Source organism: Marmota marmota, unplaced genomic scaffold (assembly GCF_001458135.2).
Source record: "Marmota marmota marmota unplaced genomic scaffold, marMar, whole genome shotgun sequence".
Taxonomy (NCBI): domain Eukaryota; kingdom Metazoa; phylum Chordata; class Mammalia; order Rodentia; family Sciuridae; genus Marmota; species Marmota marmota.
This window is the reverse complement of record NW_025999842.1, coordinates 18,414,971-18,436,686: the sequence shown is the minus strand read 5'-3', so window position 1 is coordinate 18,436,686 and position 21,716 is coordinate 18,414,971. Positions and strand designations below refer to the sequence as shown.

General features: G+C 33.4%; 1 long non-coding RNA gene across 1 annotated transcript in view; it reads right to left on the bottom strand.

Annotated features, from left to right (window-relative positions):
• The window catches only part of LOC125619204, a 204,207-nt gene extending 186,147 nt beyond the window's left edge, over positions 1-18,060 (bottom strand). Inside the window, exons 1-3 of the long non-coding RNA XR_007350713.1 lie at positions 17,918-18,060; positions 14,029-14,284; positions 6,770-6,849 (exon numbers count right to left, since the gene is read on the bottom strand). This is a non-coding gene — a long non-coding RNA (uncharacterized LOC125619204). The remainder of the gene's footprint in view (positions 1-6,769; positions 6,850-14,028; positions 14,285-17,917) is intronic.
• Between the last annotated feature and the right edge of the window lie 3,656 nt (positions 18,061-21,716).

Below are 21,716 nucleotides of genomic sequence, written 5' to 3'. Positions count from 1 at the left end.
CAACAGGATGAATCCAAGTTATTATGTATTTTGTGAGTTATATATAGATGATTTGGTTGTTCTTGACACAGATTTATTTTTGTTAATCCTGATACCTCCAATTGAATTATTTCATCACAGAGATTAGCAATCATGTCTATATAACATCTACTATAAAAGTATCTTGATGTTTCAGCCCTGCCATTTTTGGTATTCCCAATATGCCTTGCATAGCAGTTTTAGCTGAAGCAAATATATCATGGAAGAATTCAGCTAACCATATCCTCCATTCTAGTCAGAGATCTCCATTCTTTGTGCCTTTTTAGTCATGTTTCTCCATACATTTGATCAGTGATATAAAAGATTATATCCAGATATATATTATTTTTATTTTTCTTATACTTTTTAGATTTGTTTTTTCTTCTGATAATATGGAAGTTATAAATTATATTTCCATTCCCTACTGCCTCCTTAAATTTCTAGCAAAAATAACTATATAGTTTTTTAACCATTATTGTGTTTTTATAACATTTTTGTGTTATCCTCTACACACCTATACCACTTAATTTGAATCCCCATTTCTCAACTTCACCATTATTGAATTTTGTGGGTAGAGTGGGACTATGTTGTAGGTAGGGGCTGGATGATCAGCAGTATCCCTGGCCTCAACCCACCACAAGCCATAGCACCTCTCCAGTCGTGAACAAACTGTCTCCTGGAGTGCAAAATCATCCCAGATTGACTATCACTGAATTAGAGGGTAAATAAAATTTGAAAGCTCCTACCTGGTTAATTTTGGATGGCAGGGGGAAAAAAGGTAAAATTTGCAAGCCTATATATATCTAACCATCTTGTACAGTTAGCCTCTTAATTAACAGTTAGAGAAATCACAAGTCAACTATGTGTCTAATTCTTTGGAGTTATAGCTCTTGCAAAATTGTTTGACCACCACTTATTTTCACATATTCATAAAACTTTGGTTAAATAAAGCACTAATTAAAAGAAAAAAGAGGTTTTGGCCTTTAATTTCCTTCACTGAAAGAATTGCTGTGTCTACAAAGACTTAGACAGTCACTGGGGCCAAGCCAGATTCCCGTAGTGAAACAATTGACTTGGCATCACATTGACAACATATAAACAACAGTTTGTCAACAGGATTCACATTAGTGACAGAACACTTTTTGGCAAAACAGAGGCATCCTTTGGAGTACCATGGCAATAACAGCTACTAGCTTTCATTCAGGACCTCCCTCTGTGGACTACCAAACTAATTTAAAGATTATCAACATGACATGTATTTTAAAAAATAATTTTAAGAAAAAAACCCAGCAGAACAGAATTTCTACTGAATAAAAATCCACCTCTAGCAGTTTGTTTAGTTGCTATAACCTATACATTCTGGGTAAGTGTTGAAAGTTTTGTGTTTTGTTTTGACATGATTATTTTCTTAAGTTAAAATATAATGGAATTTATTTGATAACTTAATTGGGGGAAATGTGTTTTTCCAAAGTTTATGATCATCATATTACAACTTACTCTGCTTTCAAAGTTAGTTCATAGAAATAAAATGAGAAAGAAGACAAAAGCAAAACTACATATTTATACAAGCACAATTTTTTAAAAATAAGATTCATTATTACCCTATGTAGATGTATGATTAAACTACTGATGTGACTCAGCACCAGGCAGAGCCAGAGGAATGAGAAGTTATGCTCCATTTGTTTACAATGTGTCAAAATGCATTCTACTGTCATGTATAACTAATGAGAACAAATAAAAATGTAAATAAAAATTTTAAAAAGATTCAAACAATGTTTTATAACATTCAAAAAAGAAAATAAGCTAAGACTCACTGGAAAACTTATAATTCTCAAAGAAAAATAATTCTAAAGTTTATGTTCAAGATAATTTAGACTTTAATAAATAACTATAATTTCAGCACCAAGACCATTTAATAAATAAAAATAGTTGTTTACAGAGTTGGGAATATCAACACCTGCATTTATGTCTGTGACTAAAATCTATTCCATGTGGACAAAGAATGGACTCTGCTCATATTTTCTATGCTCAATTAAGGTAACTATTGGTTAGAGAATTTTGAAAATATTTATTACTGACCATACTTTTGCTCCTTTACCCAAAGGTCAAACATATTGGAAATTGACAGGGCTAGTTAGGGAGACCATGAACAGAAATGTTCTTGAAGCAAAACCTGCTTGACCTAAAACTCACTAAAAAAATATTCAAAAATATATTTTAATATATATGCTCAGCCTTCTTCTGTTTATTTGTTGTTATTGATGGTGGTAGTCATGGTACGGGGGACTGAACTCAAGAGTGCCTGACCACTTCACCACATCCCCAGTCCTTTTTGTTTTTATTTATTTATTTATTTGGAGATATGGACTCCATATTTATTTGGAGGAGGAGGAGGAGGGGAAGGAAGGAGAGGAGAGGAGAGGAGAGGAGAGGAAAGGAGAAGAAAGAAACCAAAGCTGGAGAAAGCTGGAGGTGTCATAATAACTGACTTCAAAATATATTATAAAGCTATAGTCATCAAAACAGCATGGTACTGGCATAAACAGAAAAATACACAAAGAAATAAAATATCAAGTCCAGAAATAAATCCATTCATTTACATTAAATTTATTTTTTGACAAGAATGCCAGGAACACACAACAGGGAAAGAACAATTTCATAAATAAATGGTTTGATACAACCACATGGCCACATGCTGAAAAACAAAATCATATTCTATCTCATATTATATGCAAAATCAACTAAGACTAGATTAAAGAGTTAAATGTAAGACTTGAAATTTTAAAACTACTGGAAGAAAAAATAAGAGAAATATATCCCTACATGGCATTGTTCTCAGAAATGATTTTATTTTGGATATGAACCCAAAAGCATAGGCAACTAAAGGAAAAATAGACACACAGTATAGCAACAAATTAAAAAAAAAAAAAAACTCCTATATAGCCAAGAAAACAAAATAAAGAGATAGCTTATGTAATGGGAGAAAATAAATGCAGACCATCCATCTAATAAAGGGTTAATACCTAAAATATACAAAGAACTGGAACAGCAGTAGAAAATGAATAACCTGACTAAAAATGGGCAAACTATCTAAATAGACATTTCTCAAAAACATACAAATGAACAAAGTGAAGTTTAACACCTCTAATCAAAGAGAACTTCAAATTAAAACCATATTCAGTTACCACTTCAAACCTATAAGAAAGGTGATCATTAACAAGATGAAAGATAACTGTTAGAATGTGGAGAAAAGGGATTCTTTGCGCACTGTTAACGAAATGTAAATTTGTACAGCCTTATGGAAAATAGTATGGAGGCTCATAAAAATAAAAATAGAATTACTATATGATTCATAAATCCCAATAGTGGGTATATATCCAAAGGGAATGAAGTCAATATGTCAAAAAGATACCTGGGCTAACATGTTCGTTTCAGCATTATTCTTAAAAGCCAAAATATAGGATCAACCTAAGTGTTCATTGACAGATGATTGGACAAAGAAGATGTGGAGCATATACACAATGAAATACTCTTCCTCTAGAAAAAAAGTGAGGTCTGTCATTAGTGACAACTTGGATGTACCTGGAGGACATGATATTAAGTGAAATAAGTCAGGCATGGAAAGACAAATAGGGCACAATCTCAAATGAGTAATCTAGATTTTTGAACTCATAGAAATTGAGAACAGGATGGGAGTTACCAGAGGCTGAGGAAACATACACAGAGTTGGAGAGATTGATCAAAGGATACAAAATTTCACTTAAGTAGAATGAATAAGTTGAAGAGATCTGTTGTACAACAAGGTAACTATAGTTAATTGCAATGTATTCTATTCTTGAAAATTGCTGAGAAGATATTTTAAGTCTTCTCACTAGGAAAATGGTTATGTAAGTGAGGTAATGCATATATTTATTGTTCCAATTTAGTCATTCCACAAAGTATTTGTAGTTTAGAACATGTTGCACTTAAAGGAATATGCACAATTTTTGTCAACTAAATTAAAGACCTTGGAAGAGGGCCAATTATTATTATCAAATTTAGTTTATAATTATGACTTTAATTTAGCTGGCTGTACTTAGGAAAGGTTCTTAAAGGTAAAGGGGAACAGAAATGTACAGAGGCATGAAGGAGCATGCCAAGTTTAGAAAACTTCATGACTTTCTTGTGTAGATCAGCTGATATGTTAGATGTGGGCGCACTATGGAAAGCTGAAAGAAATGAGGAGTTGAAGGGTTTTTGTTTTGTTGCCGTACAAAGTAATTTAGATTTTACCTAGTTGGCATGGGTGGCCACCAAAGATTAAGAAAGGAACAGGACAAATCAGATATACATCTTAATTTTTTTGAATCACAGATCTAGTTTAAAAAATTAAGTCAGGACCTATAATAATTTTATTATATAATAGAACAAATAACAAATAGATTAAAGAAATATTTGTGAAATTTTAATACATTCATGAAATACTTAAAAGAAAAATCAATCTAATAATTTACCACAAACAAAATACCAAATCCAATTAAAGAGGATAAATTTTAAGTGTTACAAATAGGTTTAAAAATTGAGCATAAAAATTTTAAAAAGTCATTCAATCTGCAACTTAAAAATGTAGACTTATCATACTAAAATACCTCATCTTTCCCACTGAAAAAATTTTCCAGACTAGTGTTCTAAAACTTGTGTTGACATCTGTGTGGCTTTAAGCTGCCATGAAAAGAGGGTTATGTAAAGGTTAGGTAAGATATTCAATGCTCCCTTAAAAAAAATATATGTGTTATTTATTTTCCACTTCTATGTCTGCATTTAAACAAAATAACATTTAAGGAATGCTCATCATGCTGTTAAAAAGAATCCCATCCTTATTTGGGTCTGTTGATTTAGGTTTAGATTTTAATAAATCTCAAATTTCCTTATGTATTCCCCTGATAGCCTAAACAGATGCTTAAATCATATTTTCCATAATTAACCCACTTACTTTCCTTTGTTTTTGATTCTTTTTTATTAATGATTCCTCTCTACAGCTTATGCTTTCTACTAAATCTATTCATAGGCAGGGTGCACAGGATAATCTTGGTCTTTGAAAAATGAAGCAACTGTATTACATTACCAAACAACAAAAATAATTTGATTGATTTTCTGTAGCCAGGTTTTCAAAATATTTCAAAGTCATATTATATGCTTTTAATCAATTCAGTGAAAGGTTAATATTTTGAAATATAAAGGCTCTATGAATTTCAACTGTTATTTTGAATAATAGATCCTTATTTCAAACAAAATACATTTCAAAGTTGTAGCATTTGGTAAATTATATGTGTTTAAATAAATATATTTAAGAAATACAGTACAGAAACATTTTAGAAACAAAATACCAAGTGATCTGAGAAATACATAAATATGCAAGTTGAAGAACCAATTATTTAAATATATTAAGAATTTAAAAGGGAAATATTTCATAATAGTCTCCATGCAAAAATTTAAGGTATCTAAACTGGTAGGGTGATGACATTATTTTAGAGTAGTTATTTAGCAGGTGAATGAATTTTCTAATTAAAGACCTAAAAGCAATCATTATAAAATAATTCCCTGTCATCATCCCTGGAGAGAACATACTCATAGGTTTGGCTCATTTACTACATTTGTTCATTCAAAGATACATTTATTATGTACCCATGATGTTTGAAAAGAGAATGGCCAAGAAACTATGTTGTTTAGGTGAATGTCAGCAGGTAGGAATAAAACAGGGAACAATGCAGGCCCTTGCCCTCAAAATAGAAACTGTGGCAGGTACTAAGTGCTAATAAATGGGGTGAATTAAGAATCCTACCAGAATTAACTGCTGTTAATTGAAGTTCTTATCATATTATCAGACTTAAATTTTTTATTAGCCAAGATTTTATAACTTTCTACTAAATTTTCACGATCCTTTTGCTATGTATTACACAGAAAATTTAGATATTCATAAGTTCTTATAGTAAATATATTTTATTTAAAATCATTCAAATACATACAATCATATAAAACATACCAGCTAATAAATCCTAAATTATTACTGTCTCTATTTACATGCTGTCCCATTTTAAAAATCAAATAATGATCCCTTTACTTAGATATGCATGCATGCACATAGACACACACACACACACACACACACACACACACCCCTAAATAAATGAGAAGAACTAAGCAATACTTTCTTTAAAGGGTATTAAAGAGAGTGGTTTCAATTAAATAACTCAATATTATATGTTCAAAATGTCAAGAAGAAAAGAATGAGTTTAATTCTTCTGATGGACAACCATTGACTAGTTGAGACTTGTTCATCAATAGTGAGATAGCAAAGTAAACATTTACCTAGTAACTAGTGCTTCCAACTTATTTGTTATATGTAACATTCATTATTTGTTCATACTTGTTTTATAATCTGTGTAATAATGAAAACTTGTTTTTAAAATACTATACAATGATGATTTCAGAAAACTGTATTTATTTTACATAGTATATTTTACATAGTATATAAGTTGCTTTCTAAGAAGAATGTGATATTGTATTTGAACAATGATAGACCACTTTGAAAAGATATGTGAGTTTTATAGAGTAAGAACATTTCAAGTGAGATTTTCCAGTCAAAATACATTTTCCATACCATAAAGAGTAACTGAAAATAAACAGATTTTTTTTTCTGAGAGGTATTTTTACATTTTACCACCTATTTGTCACAACATTCCACCTTAAAATAATATTTTTGACTTCTTACCTTAACTGACCCATTAACAGTCTTCTTCCCCAATTTCATGCTTCAGTGTGATCACTAACAAAACAGTCGGCATTTCATAGCTGGAAGGTAATAGCATTTCTGAATGACCTGAAATCCTTTGGAATTGTACCCTACCTGATTTTCAAGGGTGTTTAATCCATTTGTATGCTCCAAATTTTCCATTTGAATTTGCATCAGGTCATGTAATATCAGTTTCTTCTGTGTCACCTGATGTAGCAATAACTTTATATAATGTGACACCGTGTAATGTACAGCTTTAAAATGTCCTTTTTCTTTTTCTTTTTCTACTGGAGTGGGATCTATCAACTGCTGCCATCTCTCCTATGCCACTGATCTATTTAATGGGTGTAACTACTAAATTAAAAAAAACTGGCTAGTTCTGAGAATTTCCATATAATAATAATATACATACTCATCTTTCTAATTAGACATACCACTTTATACTGTGAGTGCAGTTTTTGAATGTAATATCATAAAGAAGCTAAATATATCAAAACAATAAGAAATAAATTAGTAATATTTTCTTCTTTTTTTTCTTCTCTCATCTTTGGGAATTGTCATGTTGAAAGTCGAGTAAGCAATATCACTATGTGTCATTAAATTTCATTTATAAATTTAATTTATACACTCATTGAGAAGTTAATCCTGAGGACAGCATTGTTCCCGACTGATATTTGGCTGGAAAATTATTATGAATTGCATTTCTAAAGCCAGACTTCTCTATCTATCTTGATCTATAAACAATGTCTCATGAACCAAATCTGGCTCAGACTATTTATTTATAAATAAAAGTTTATTGTAACACAGTTATAACTATTCTTTTTTAATGACAGAGTCCACTAGTTGTCATAAATACTATATGACCTACAATGCACAAAATATTTGCTATCTGGCCCTTTACAGAAAAGGTTTATTGACCTCTATTCTAGATCATGTGTGAACTAGGAACTATCCATTGCACAATGCTAAATCATACACTATCATGTAAGAATTTTCTGTAAGGATGTCATAATTTTTTAAAAACTGAATAAATATACTAAAATACTAAACAAAACAAGTTTTCTTGTCAGCTCCAGAAAGTAGAATCATCCCTCTAGTTGATGTGATTTTGTTTCTTATAAAGGTGTGACTTACCATTGTTTTTTAAGTCGAAAGCAAGGATTTGGAAAGAGGGCTGCACTTAATTCTAAGAAGAGTTGGCAAAATACTTTGGTTAGAACCTACTCTGAGGAGTGAGGCTTACCTGCTTCTAGTTCAATCAAAGAAGTCTTAAAGTAAAACTGAATGAAGAACAAGTTTTACTTGGAAAAGAATCAAAAGCTATGTCTAGCACACTTTGTGGTTCTCCAGAGATCCCAACTGCGGTTCAACAAACTGGTCACCTACAGCAAGTTGGATTTTGTAAGACAATCTGGAACCAACTGACTTTATAGTGCTATAGGAACTTATGTGCATCATATGCCCTGACCTCAATGAGGAGAAATTTACAGGCTTCTCTTTGTCAAAAGACAGCTTATAAAGAGTTTTATAGACTATGGCATGGTACTGGGTTCATGGATGCATGAGCCCATCAATAAAGAACAGTAAATAGTTTTGTTAAGAGCAGCCTACAAGGAAGATTAGAGATACAATCCCACCAAGGGACAATGGTGAATAAACCTCCTGGAAAGGACCTTTACCAGTGGGTAAAAAAGAAGTAGATGCCAGTTTCCAGAAACTATGCATGATTTGATATGGAAATGGAATTTTTTCTTTGTTAATTTTTGATATCTAAATGCTATTTTTTAAAGTCTCCCTTTGAGGAAGAATAAATACCATTTTCTACTAAAACCAATAATCACCCAGAAGGTACTGATACCTGTTGTAACCAGACTAACTTGCTGAGCAGCTTCTCTAATAGGTATTTTGTTTTTACATATTTTTTTTTAATTTTTTATTGTTGGCTGTTCAAAACATTACATAATTCTTGATATATCATATTTCACACTTTGATTCAAGTGGGTTATGAGCTCCCATTTTTACCCCAAATACAGATTGCAGAATCACATCAGTTACACATCCATTGATTTACATATTGCCATACTAGTGTCTGTTGTGTTCTGCTGCCTTTCCTATCCTCTACTATCCCCCCTCCCCTCCCCTCCCCTCGCCTCTTCTCTCTCTGCCCCCTCTACTGACATTCATTTGTCCCCCTTGTATTATTTTTCCCTTTCCCCTCACTTCCTCTTGTATCTACTTTTGTATAACTCTGAGGGTCTCCTTCCATTTCCATGCAATTTCCCTTCTCTTTCCCTTTCCCTCCCATCTCTCATCCCTATTTAATGTTAATCTTCTTCTCATGCTCTTCGACCATACTCTGTTCTTAGTTACTCTCCTTATATCAAAGAAGACATTTGGCATTTGTTTTTTAGGGATTGGCTAGCTTCACTTAGCATAATCTGCTCTAATGCCATCCATTTCCCTGTAAATTCTATGATTTTGTCATTTTTTAATGCAGAGTAATACTCCATTGTGTATAAATGCCACATTTTTTTATCCATTCATCTATTGAAGGGCATCTAGGTTGGTTCCACAGTCTTGCTATTGTGAATTGTGCTGCTATGAACATTGATGTAGCAGTATCCATATAGGATGCTCTTTTAAGGTCTTCAGGGAATAGTCCAAGAAGGGCAATAGCTGGGTCAAATGGTGGTTCCATTCCCAGCTTTCCAAGGAATCTCCATACTGCTTTCCAAATTGGCTGCACCAATTTGCAGTCCCACCAGCAATGTACAAGTGTACCCTTTTCCCCACATCCTCGCCAGCACTTGTTGTTGTTTGACTTCATAATGGCTGCCAATCTAACTGGAGTGAGATGGTATCTTAGGGTGGTTTTGATTTGCATTTCTCTGACTGCTAGAGATGGTGAGCATTTTTTCATGTACTTGTTGATTGATTGTATGTCCTCCTCTGAGAAGTGTCTGTTCAGGTCCTTGGCCCATTTGTTGATAGGGTTGTTTGTTCTCTTATTGTCTAATTTTTTGAGTTCTTTGTATACTCTGGATATTAGGGCTCTATCTGAAGTGTGAGGAGTAAAGATTTGTTCCCAGGATGTAGGCTCTCTATACAGAGCAATAGTAACAAAAACAGCATGGTACTGGTACCAAAACAGGCGGGGGGACCAATGGTACAGAATAGAGGACACAGAAACCAATCCACAAAACTACAACTACCTTATATTTGATAAAGGGGCTAAAAGCATGCAATGGAGGAAGGATAGCATCTTCAACAAATGGTGCTGGGAAAACTGGAAATCCATATGCAACAAAATGAAACTGAATCCCTTTCTCTCGCCATGCACAAAAGTTAATTCAAAATGGATCAAGGAGCTTGATATCAAATCAGAGACACGCCGTCTGATAGAAGAAAAAGTTGGCTACGATCTACATACTGTGGGGTCGGGCTCCAAATTCCTCAATAGGACACCCATAGCACAAAAGTTAATAACTAGAATCAACAAAGGGGACTTACTCAAACTAAAAAGTTTTTGTTTTTACATATTAAGGTGGGAGATGTGTTAGTTGACTTTGTGTTGTTGTGACAAAAATACCTGAGAAAATCAACTGAAAGGAAGATTTATTTTGGTTCACAGGATTTATTTTGTCCATGATTCCTTGGCTTCATCATTTCTGTGGCTATGGTGAGGCAGAGCACTAAGTTGGGGAACACATGGTAGAGAAAAGATTCATGGTAGCCAGGAAGCAGAGAGAAAGAGAGAGGGAGGGTAAGGGGGGGAGAGAGGGAGAGAGAGAGAGAGAGAGAGAGAGAGAGAGAGAGAGAGAGAGAGATCATTTATATAACAAGACCTCAATCCCCAAAACCCTTTGTTATGAATAAATCAATGGATTAATACATTCATGAGGTCAGAGTCCTCATGATCCAATTACTTCTCAAATGTCTTATGTCTGAACACTGCTACTTTACAGACCAGTCAGAACCAAACTATAGCTGGAAGTAAATACCTGAATATCAAGTAAATATCTCAATATCAAATACCAGTACATACTTGAATATCACCCCTGACTGTTAGTGACTTGAAACACCCTTGGATTTCTGCCTCCATGCCTCCTCATCTTTTCTCCTGAGACACTTCAGTTTGGGTCTAATTATAGGAAATATAATTTATTGTCAATAATGTACCTTGATTAGCTGATACATAGGTTGTTTTAAGTGAAATAAGAACTGAACTGCCCATATTCCTGCAGAAATTGTTACTGTATACTTAGAGTTTTCTAATGCATCTGGCAATTTTTCATTGTGGAATTAACAGGGCCGGGGAAAAAATTCAGTCATTAAACTTGAATTTGCATCTGAGACCTTTAAGGACACTACATTTTCAAACTAGTCCTGAGATAACAAGGGACAGAGAGAGCTCGGGCATTTAATTCCCCTTTTCTTCTGCCATCACTTTACTATTACAATAATGTGGGCACAGGATGATACACATAGAAAAAGTACTAGGGACTCCAAAACTGTCCAGAGACCAGTCTTGCTGTAGTTTTATCAAATTTAAATGACAAACTTAAAAAGTGTCTTTTGAGCATCCTACCAGATGCACACAAGGCATTATATTCAAAGAAGAATCACCATAAAGAATCCTGTCAGATGTATTCTTTGAGTGCACTTTAGATATATATAACATGAAGCTGAGAAGCTCATAAAACTGAGTTTTTTCTACAAGAAACATCTGGAACTTTAAATCCTCTAAATGTAGTTTTTGTGAATAGTAGTTCTCAGGTGCAATTTACTGCTCCTTTTACCTTAAATGCATAAGATAATATGACCTCTAGAATCTGATAGCATTGAAGACAGCACCAGTTTGTTTGCATGGATTTCCCAAAACAAAATTTCTCCTTTGTCAAAAATGTTCTATCTTTAAAGTGTATTTCTCCACTTTTTTTTCATTCCTGCATATATCATTTTCATATTTTTTAATAGAGTAGCAAAAGTGCAGAATAAAATATTATTGTACCATCATCTACAACATGTGCCAAACTACCCTGGATACTCTAGCAATTGTTTGGGATTCAGATACAGGAATATAACAACTCTGAAGGATTAAGAGTAGCATTAGTGCGTTCCTTCTAGGGAACGCACTAAAGAGCTTCAGAAGCACTCCCTCATGGCAGAGGACCAAAATACAGTGTCTATAGAACAGAGCTGGAAGTGCTTTTGCACTACATGGGAATATACACATTGTCTGCAACACTCAAGAGAATGTCATTTATCCAAGTTTTACATTTAGCGTGGGCAAAAAAGCATTCAAAGCTTTTTTGAGCTCATTCAAAGGTGCTCAAGTTGCAATGGCCACCTTGAGAGTTAACCTGCACTCTCTCCTGAGGCACTACCAGAGATTTGGGAAGCACAAGTGGCCATAATTGTCATTTTTACTGGCAATTCAGTTGGGTAATATTATATTCCAAAGTAGCATCAAATAAGACAATTAATTTTTAAAATAAGAATAACTTTCATATAAATTATTTTGGAAAATTTTAACAAAATGAGTCTTTAAAAACTGTATATTATCAGTGTTTCTACAGTTTTTACAATAGGCATTTATTCATCAGATAATGAGTTAAACTTTTTTCTTTATTTATTTCTGCGGTGCTAGGAATTGAACTCAAGACCTTGTGCATGCTACACCACTACTCTACCACTGAGTTGCACCCTGAGCTAAATTTAAACCATCTTTTAAACTGAAAAGTACTTTAAAGCTGCAAGATGCTTTCAGTCACCTTGCAATAATTCTAGATTTCCCATGATGATATGATTTGGCCTACTGTAAACTTGCTGGTAACATTTAATGCATTTGATGATCCCAATCCATGGTCTAAATGGTGCAGTTATTATGGTATCATGTTGGAGTACTAAAATAAGTTTCAGGAGAAAAAAGGATTTATAATGTATCTGTCATAGTTCTGACAGAGACCCAATCGTACTGCTCAATGTGGTAATTGAGAAAAGTTTAGGGAAGTGTTTTTTTTTGTTGTTGTTGTTGTTTTTTTTTTTTGTTTTTTTGTTGTTGTTGTTGTTTCTAACCAAGGAGTGAACAACCTTATATGAAACCAGCAAAAGAAGGTAATGTATTCTCAGGATACTAGTAGAGTGCTGTTGCCAACTCAGGCCTAAAGGGCAAAGGGGGGAAGCAGATACTACACTTCAGGAGAGAATCACACAGAACTTTGAGAAAGGAATGCATTTACTGCCAATTTAAGGTTTGATGAGAGGGTGTTGTGGGAGTAAAACCCTAACTTCCTTTAACTTTCCTCTTCCAATCTTTTCCCTGTACGTACTATCAGTTGAAACCAATCTGAGGCCAGAGGGTAAGAGATCCCATTAATGAAGTTCATAAATGTCAGTTGCTGCAGGCATAGAGCAAGTTGGTTCTGGCAGGGTAAATAAAGAATTAAAAAGAGAGAGAGAGAGAGAACCAAATTTAGAATTAGGTGAATTTCTGAAATGACTTTTCTATGTTGATATCAAAGCGTTTGCTTAAAAAGATGAAATTCATTGATATGGATGAGGCTCATTCATTAATTTATTCAGCAGAGCTTTAGTGAATACTTACTATATGTTCTGTTCTTAGCACTTAGTAAATAATTTGATATTTGATAAAAGTATACTCCTCAAGGATTTTATCTGAAATATACATGTGAAGCATCAACTATTACAAACTCATGCTATAAGAACATACACATGAGGGAGGAGAAGGAACTAAACAGAGGCTTCCAAGTGGAAACACAGCATGAGTCAAGTGTTATGGAAGAATAGTTTTAGACAAGACAATGGGAGAGTGGGAGAAATGATCTCACAGGTACAGTGAGTCAAATGTGCAAAAATATTGGAGCTCAAGGAAATCTCTTTCAGGAAACTTGAACTTTAAAGGTTTTTCTGGAAGGAATCAAAAAACCTGGGACTAACACATCAGGTCTGGATCATGGAGGTACTTTATCTGATATACCAGGAGTTATGATTTAATCCTGAAATGGATGAGGAACCAAGTAAAAATTATAATCAAGGGAAAGGCCTGGAGATATTTACATTTATGAGACATGTGGCAGTTGTGTGCAAGATACATGGGAAGGGTGAGAAGGTAAAACTCAGTAATAGAGTACTATGACATCCACAAGGTAAGTGTTAGAATTTGCATTAAATATATTCTTCCATATAAAGAGATTTATTATAAGAAATTGACTCACATGATTATGTAGGCTGTCAAGTCCCGAGATCTGTAGTCTACAAACAAGAGGCCCAGGACATCTGATGATTTGCTTCCAGTCCATGTTTGAAGTTTTGAGATGCAGAAGAATTGATGGTGTAAGTTCCAGTCTGGAGGCAAGTAATGTCAAGATCCAGGGCAAAGCTGGCATGACAGCACATGCCTGTAATCCCAGCTATTCAGGAGTTTGAGGCAACAGGATCACAAGTTCAAGGTCAACCTGGACAATTCAGACCCTATTTTGAAACAAAATTACAAAGGACTGGGAGTGTAGCTCCCTGAAACAGCATTTGCATAGCATATGCAATTGCAAGACCCTGGGAAAATTCAACAACAACAAAGGCAAAACAATAACAATAAAAACAACAACAACAACAACAACACAAAACAAAACAATGCAGGACAAGTGGTTGTTTCAATTCAAATCTGAACACAGGAAAAAAAAATATTGTCCTAGTTTAAGGAAAATTCCTCTTATTAGAGGGAGTGCCAGCCATTTTGTTCTTTTCAGGCTTCTAGGTGGTCGGATGGGAGCACCCACATTAGGGAAGCAATCCACTTTCATCAGTCTTCCAATTCAAATATTAATCTAGAAATGCTTTCACAGAAACAGGCAGAATAAGGTTTGACCAAATGTCTTGGCATCTCATAATCCAATCAGATTGACACATAAAATTAACCACTATAGTTTTTTGTCTGTATATGTTTTTCTTTTTTTGGGGGGTGTTAACTGGGAATTGAATTTAGGGGCCCTCAAACACTGAGTCACATCCCCAGTCCTGTTTTACATTTTATTTATTTATTTATTTATTTTTTTATTGTTGGTTGTTCAAAACATTACAAATTTCTTGATATATCATATTTCACACTTTGATTCAAGTGGGTTATGAACTCCCATTTTTACCCCATATACAGATTGCAGAATCACATCAGTTACACATCCATTGATTTACATATTGCCATACTAGTGTCTGTTGTGTTCTGCTGACTTTCCTATCCTCTACTTTTACATTTTATTTAGAGACAGCGTCTCACTGAGTTGCTTATGGCCTCACCATTGCTGAAGCTGGCTCTGAACTCGCAATCCTCCTGTCTCTGCCTCTGGAGCCACTGGGATTACAGGTGTGCACCACTGCGCCTGGCTAACCACTACAGTTTTGAATTCAGAAGTGTGCAATATAAAATGGAGATCAAATGGCTCTCAGAGATGTTGATTAAGCCGGATGCCAAAACACCCATTTTGCAGACCTAGGTAAAGCGTTATGTCACTAAACTCTGTGAGACACATTGTAGGAGAATCAAATATAGGAAAGTTCAGACTTTGGAAAGTTTGAGGCAGTGCCTGTGAGGCACCAGCACCCTAGAGAGAGTTTACAGTAAAATAAATATGGACTATACATGGATATCATAAACCTCCTGATAAATAAATTTCATATACACATTGTTATTATATCCAGATTACAACACTCAATAAAGACTAATTTCATATGGTCAAATATAAGAGAATTTCAGCACTAAGATAAACTAGCCTTCCCTTAAAAAAATAGGTAAAATAAAAGTCTAGTAATAATGTATGTGTGTGTTTATTATATGAGGTACTAAAGAAGCTTAGTTCAGTACTTAGGTGTTACAATTTTTCAGTTTTCTGTTATCTTTTTACACATGTATTTGAAAACAATAGTAATGACATTATTTTGAAAGATAATTAATTTAGGTAAGTAGTAGTTCAATAAAATATTATTAAAAGAACTCTCCCATTACCTTTGATTACAAACTGCTTGTGCTTGTGTAGATATAATTTCCACAGCTGGACCTCACTACATATATAATTCATATATTTTAACATATCATAATTGCGTTTTATTAAGCACAATCATTACTTAGTTTTCTTGTGTAAAGCTATCTCTGTTTGAATAGATGCTGTGTTAACATAACAACAAATGAGTAAGTTCAATATCATTTGCAAAATCCTAGGAAAGCAAATCAATATCAGTTGCTTTTCCAATACTTAATTGTGAAAGGAATCATAGCTATAAGGCTCTACAGCTTCCTCCAGACACTCCTCTTGCTCCTTCAGCCTTCATCATGTTCACCTCCTCTCTGGAGGCTGGCTTGGTTCCTATAGAATACTCTTGTTTCCAAACACTCTCGTTTCCAGATACCTCTAGGACATGCTCTATTCCAAAAATGTGTCATCTCTACTAACTGTTTCATGTGTTTGTTTTAATGGGAATGCAGAAAACAGTTGGCAATTTTCTTGGGGTCAGGGACGTGATCCCCAAAGTTGAGCTCATAGACCCTGGCATCCATACCGGTTATGTATTTTACTCTACATATGGGTAGATTATTTATCCTGAATCTTACAAAAGAAGACTGAAAGTAAAAGATGATAATGTTTTATGTAAATTGTTGCCAGGTAACTTAAAAATGGACCTGCAAATTAAATCAAAATTTTATAAAAGAGAGAAATAATCTTACTATCTTGAAACTAATCAAGCATAATGTATGGCAAGATTCTAAAGAGAATTCATGACTTAGCTGCTAATTAGATTAAAATTCACATCATATGTGTATGTGAAAATCATTTAAAAGGTAAGACATATAAAATTTCAACTTCTTTATAGTAAATTTTAAAGGTTTTCCCTAGAAAAATAATAAACTCTACCCACACCAATTTTTTCTCTTTATAAAAATATTTGAGTGAGTCTATGTACAACTAATAAACATGTTTTATGCATTTCCTTTATACTTTTTATGTTTATATATTAATTTTTTATTTTATTAATTCTTTTTAGTTATACATAACTTTAGGATTCATTTTGATATAATTATAAAAGCATGGAATATAATTTGCTTTAATTCAGTCCCTAATACTTCCCCTTTCTCTTCCTTCCTCCCTCCAGGTTCCCCCCTCTCTACTCTATTGAGTTGATGTATTTTCTTTTTTTTTTAAGTTCTTATATAAGTATGTTTTTATTTATTTATTTATTTATTTATTTATTTATTTATTTTTTATTGGTTGTTCAAAACATTACAAAGCTCTTGACATATCATATTTCATACATTTCATTCAGGTGGGTTTTGAACTCCCAATTTTACCCCAAATACAGATTGCAGAATCACGTCGGTTACACATCTACATTTTTACATAATGCCCTATTAGTAACTGTTGTATTCTGCTACCTTTAGGAGAGAAATGAATTACAGTAGATGGGGTAGAGAGAGAAGAGGGGAGTTGATGTATTTTCATACATATTTATCAGTCTAAAGCATCTACATCCTTCTCAATTTGTTGCAAAGTGAAAGTGTGTATATAGTTTCACTTTCAATTTTCTTCAATAGTTAAAAAAAAATGAAAGAAGTGAAGGTTAGGAATTAAGGCAAACTTCAGGTCCCATATATGCAGATAACTGTTCCTGGTTTTCAAACTTCTTCAGCTTAACCAGGACTGATACTTGAATTTCATAGATGAGTATTCCACCAATAACCAAAAGAATACATTAAAATTACATAATTTGTCATAATTGAATTAAAATTTAATAAACAAATATATTCTTATTTTGTTGATATTTTGAAGTAAAATTCAAATTTTTAAACAGCAAGGTACTTATGATTCATTCTTCCTCCAATATTGTAGGATCTTTTTCAAAGGTGAATTTCAGGATAAGGAAGACCATTTTTCACACCTGAACTGTTTTGTTGTTATTTATGGAAACATTATTTTCAAATAGAATACATGATGTAAAGTTTTAAGTATGAATATTTAGGTAGTAGTATAGAACCTACACCAGTTTCACTAATCTTCACTCATTAATTAATCCAATCCTTGCTGTCTTGTCAAAGTTCAATAAAAAATAAATAAAGCTCACCTTCTCTGGAAAGACCTCATTTGTTTTTCTATTTTTTTTTTTCTGATTTTTCCCCCCTCCTTACCTACAAGAATGATAGGGGAAAAAAGAAAGAAAGAAAGAAAAGATCAGATCACAGTGTGATGCAACTGGTATGTATAAAAAAGCTCTTGACTGGCATTTTTCCATCAGCAGTTTCCCTGCTGGCCAGCTTCTGAGTCTCTCCCACTCCCATTCCCCTCAGGTAGCTGGCTGCTAGATGTTTACTGATCAATTTGCAAATGTTCTCCTAGCAACCACCACTAGAATGGGATTAGATACTTTTGTAAAAGACTGTTTTCTGTAAAAGAAGCTTAGATATTCCAAAATATCACAGAAACTAACAGTCTTTAAGCAAAAACTACAGTATGATTCTTTTACACATTTAAAAGCAAGTTTAGTCAATAGCTTTTAATTGTTGTTTTCACGTGGGGAAAATCAGTCATTTTTCTATTTCAAAATTTTGGATACACTCCCATTAAAAATGCAGTTAATCTTGGGATTGGGGTTGTGGCTCAGTGGGAGAGCTCTTGCCTTGCATGTGTGAGGCCCTGGGTTTGATCCTCAACACCACATATAAATAAACAAATAAAATAAAGGTATTGTGTCCATCTAAAACTAAAAAAGTATTTTTAAAAATGCAGTTAATCTTAAAAATACAGTAATTTACCTTATGTACTTGAAATAAATCCACAAAGAATTCATGCCATTTTTGTCAGTAGAAGACATAGAAAACAAATAGATCTGCTTTTTAATGGCCAGTTCAATTGTACACAGACTGTGGTAAATATTCTTATAAAACATATGATTAATTTTCATTTTTTTGCACAAACAATATGAAACCCAAGTTTCAATGATGATTTATTTTAACGGAAAAGTAAACGTGCATATTATTTCTCAGCCTCTCAAAAAGCATTATTATGGCACCAATTATGTATAAACCTCCATAATAATTTATAATATCAAAGTAATATTTGATGATAAGAGCAGACATAAGAGAAAATATCACATGCATAACAAGTCATCTCTAATAACATTAAATAAACTGACCAACAGAACATGATGATTATCTTAGCAGCTCTCTGAAATGAGAGGAGGAAATATATTTTATTATGCCCCATTAAGATTTTAATCTTGCAGAGAGCAATACCAGAGCAGAAAGTAAGATATTTTAGTAAGATCAATAACAGTTATTAGGTTTTAAAGTTATTAAGTTTAAAAGTGATAATCTTGAGGCAGGGAAACATTTTATAATTTCAAAAAAAAAAGATTCAAAAATAAAAACCTATAGTTTAATCACTTGGTAGAGATAATAGAATATTTTTCCCAGAGGAAAGAATAAAGCAGAATATCCTTTATACAAAAATGCATTACCAATTCAGCTGTGATGGCTATCACACCTAGAATATTAGAAGAGTGCCATTTCCACACCTTTCCTTTTCCACTAACAGTTGATTGTTTTCTATGTGGACATTTCTTGAGTCTCACAAGTGCTTTTAAGGATTCTAAAATGTATACACTACCTACTCATTTCAAGATTCAAAACTTTTTAGACTGGCAGCATATTGGTAATCTTATTCAAATTTTAGATATTACATCTATAGATACTATGACATTTTAGCATATTTATAGAAGATTACAGAACAAATGATCTTCTAGGTGTTATTTATTGAAGTCCTGCTCTATATCATATACATATACTTCTAGTCATTTCATTTTTTATTTTACTACTACTGCTCTTATTATATTATGTTGGTACTGGGGATTGAACCCAGGCGTCTTTACCACTGTGCTACATCTCCAGCCCTTTTTTTATTTTTATTTTTTTATTCTGAGACAGCATCTAACAAAGTTGTGGAGGCTGGCCTTGAACTTGTGATCCTCCTGCATCAGTCTTAGGATTCACTAGGATTATAGAATTGTGCCACTATACCTGACTGCTGCCAGTCTTTTAAGTAGAATATCTCAAATAATTCTTTTCAAAACAGCGATGACAGATATTATTATCTCCAAATTATAGATATACTATCTGAGATTCAAAAATGTTAAATAGCTTTCCAAAAGTAATAGAACAAGGCAAATCTGAAGTTGAAATTCATGACTGTGGGAACACAAACTTTATATGCATTCACTATATCAAACTCCATTCCATAATTATGAAAGCAAAATCATTTTCAACCCTCCTAGCATTGTACACTTCAGAGCTGCACAAATTTCACAAAGTCCTGGCCCAGACTTGGCCTAGACCTTACAATTACTATTCTCTTCTCCCTGGTAGCTTATCAAAACTCCCATCATTTCAGAGAGCAGTGACAAAAGATTAAATTAATCCACATAGAAATACGAGATTAGATAACCAGCTTTAAATGTTTAATTCAGGTAGAGAATAAGAGAATTTGAGCGGAGATACTGAGTTTGTGTGTGTGTATGCACTTTAAAGAGAAAGTGTATTTCTTGCAGATTTTCTCCCTCTCTCTCATGCCTTCTATATTTGCATAACCCTTTGTAAGAAATGCTCTTTGCTAATGAGATTTGAAGGATAGATGTCCCTGATCCATCCAGTGACCTACCAAAGGGTGCCAGATCAATCCTTTGTGCTAAGCCATTGACCCTTGTTAAGACCAAGGATGTATTTATTTATAACCAACGAGAAAACATAGAAAGAGAATAACCTGTTGTTTTACTGCTGGATTTTTATCTCTCTGAAATAGTATCAAGCAAGATTTTAGACAGCAAGATTTTAGAAATATTATTACATATGTTCAATGATGTCACCCACATTTTGAAGAGTACATCATTAAGAAATATGAGCTAAGAGTGTACTTTCAAAACATTGGCAGAAAAATAATAGCAGAAACTGTTATAAGAAGATGTGATACCGAAGGATAAAATGATTTTTATATATACTCTTTGTATCAAAAAGAAAAGGCAAAATTGAGAGCTAATGCTTTACGGAGCTCAATATGATGTTCTTTCTAAAGATGGAAGAGGGAAATGACACCTAGAGGGAATAGTAAAAGGAGTGAGACATAATAAATACTAAAATAAATTCTGAAAACTGTGCTGCAATATCAATAACTTGAAAACACGTAAGAATCTGAGAGACAAAAATAAGCAGCAACTATTGCCTTACGTGTTTATGAACATGCAAAAGAGCAAAAGAAAAAAAATTATGTGCTGTGTCCTCTGAGTGGTAGGGAATCAGTGGATAGAAAAAGTAAATACCTTTAAAACAAGACATCCTGCCACTGTCCCAAACTCACTAGCACAAATGTGTCTCAATTTTACCAAAAAGTCTATAGAATGTTAATCTAATTTTATTTTGTAAGACATTAAACAAGTTTTTACATTAAAATATTTTTTCCTTGTACACTCCAATTATAGTCAGAGCAGCTATTACCTAAGGGTAAGTGGCTGATAAAGGAGCCCTACCTGGGTAGGGCCAAAGAAAGCCTTCTCACTGAAATATTATCATGAACACCAGGAACTCCAGAGCTCTCTATTCCAACTCAAGGCAGCTTTCTACTCCAACTCCTTCCTCATCCTCCGATCTCTACCCCAGCTCCTGCTATCATCCTTGTTATACTTAGCACCCAAATTAGTGACTCTTGACTTCCCCTAATTCCATATATCAACATTTATTCTATACTTATTTACATAATTTGTGTAAACTCCTGAGTGCCAATACACTGAAGGGTCAAGAAATAGCTCTATTTTTAAATACTAAATTCTAAAACCCTATTATCTGCTTACAGTTCTGCATCCTTTGTATCTTCCTCTG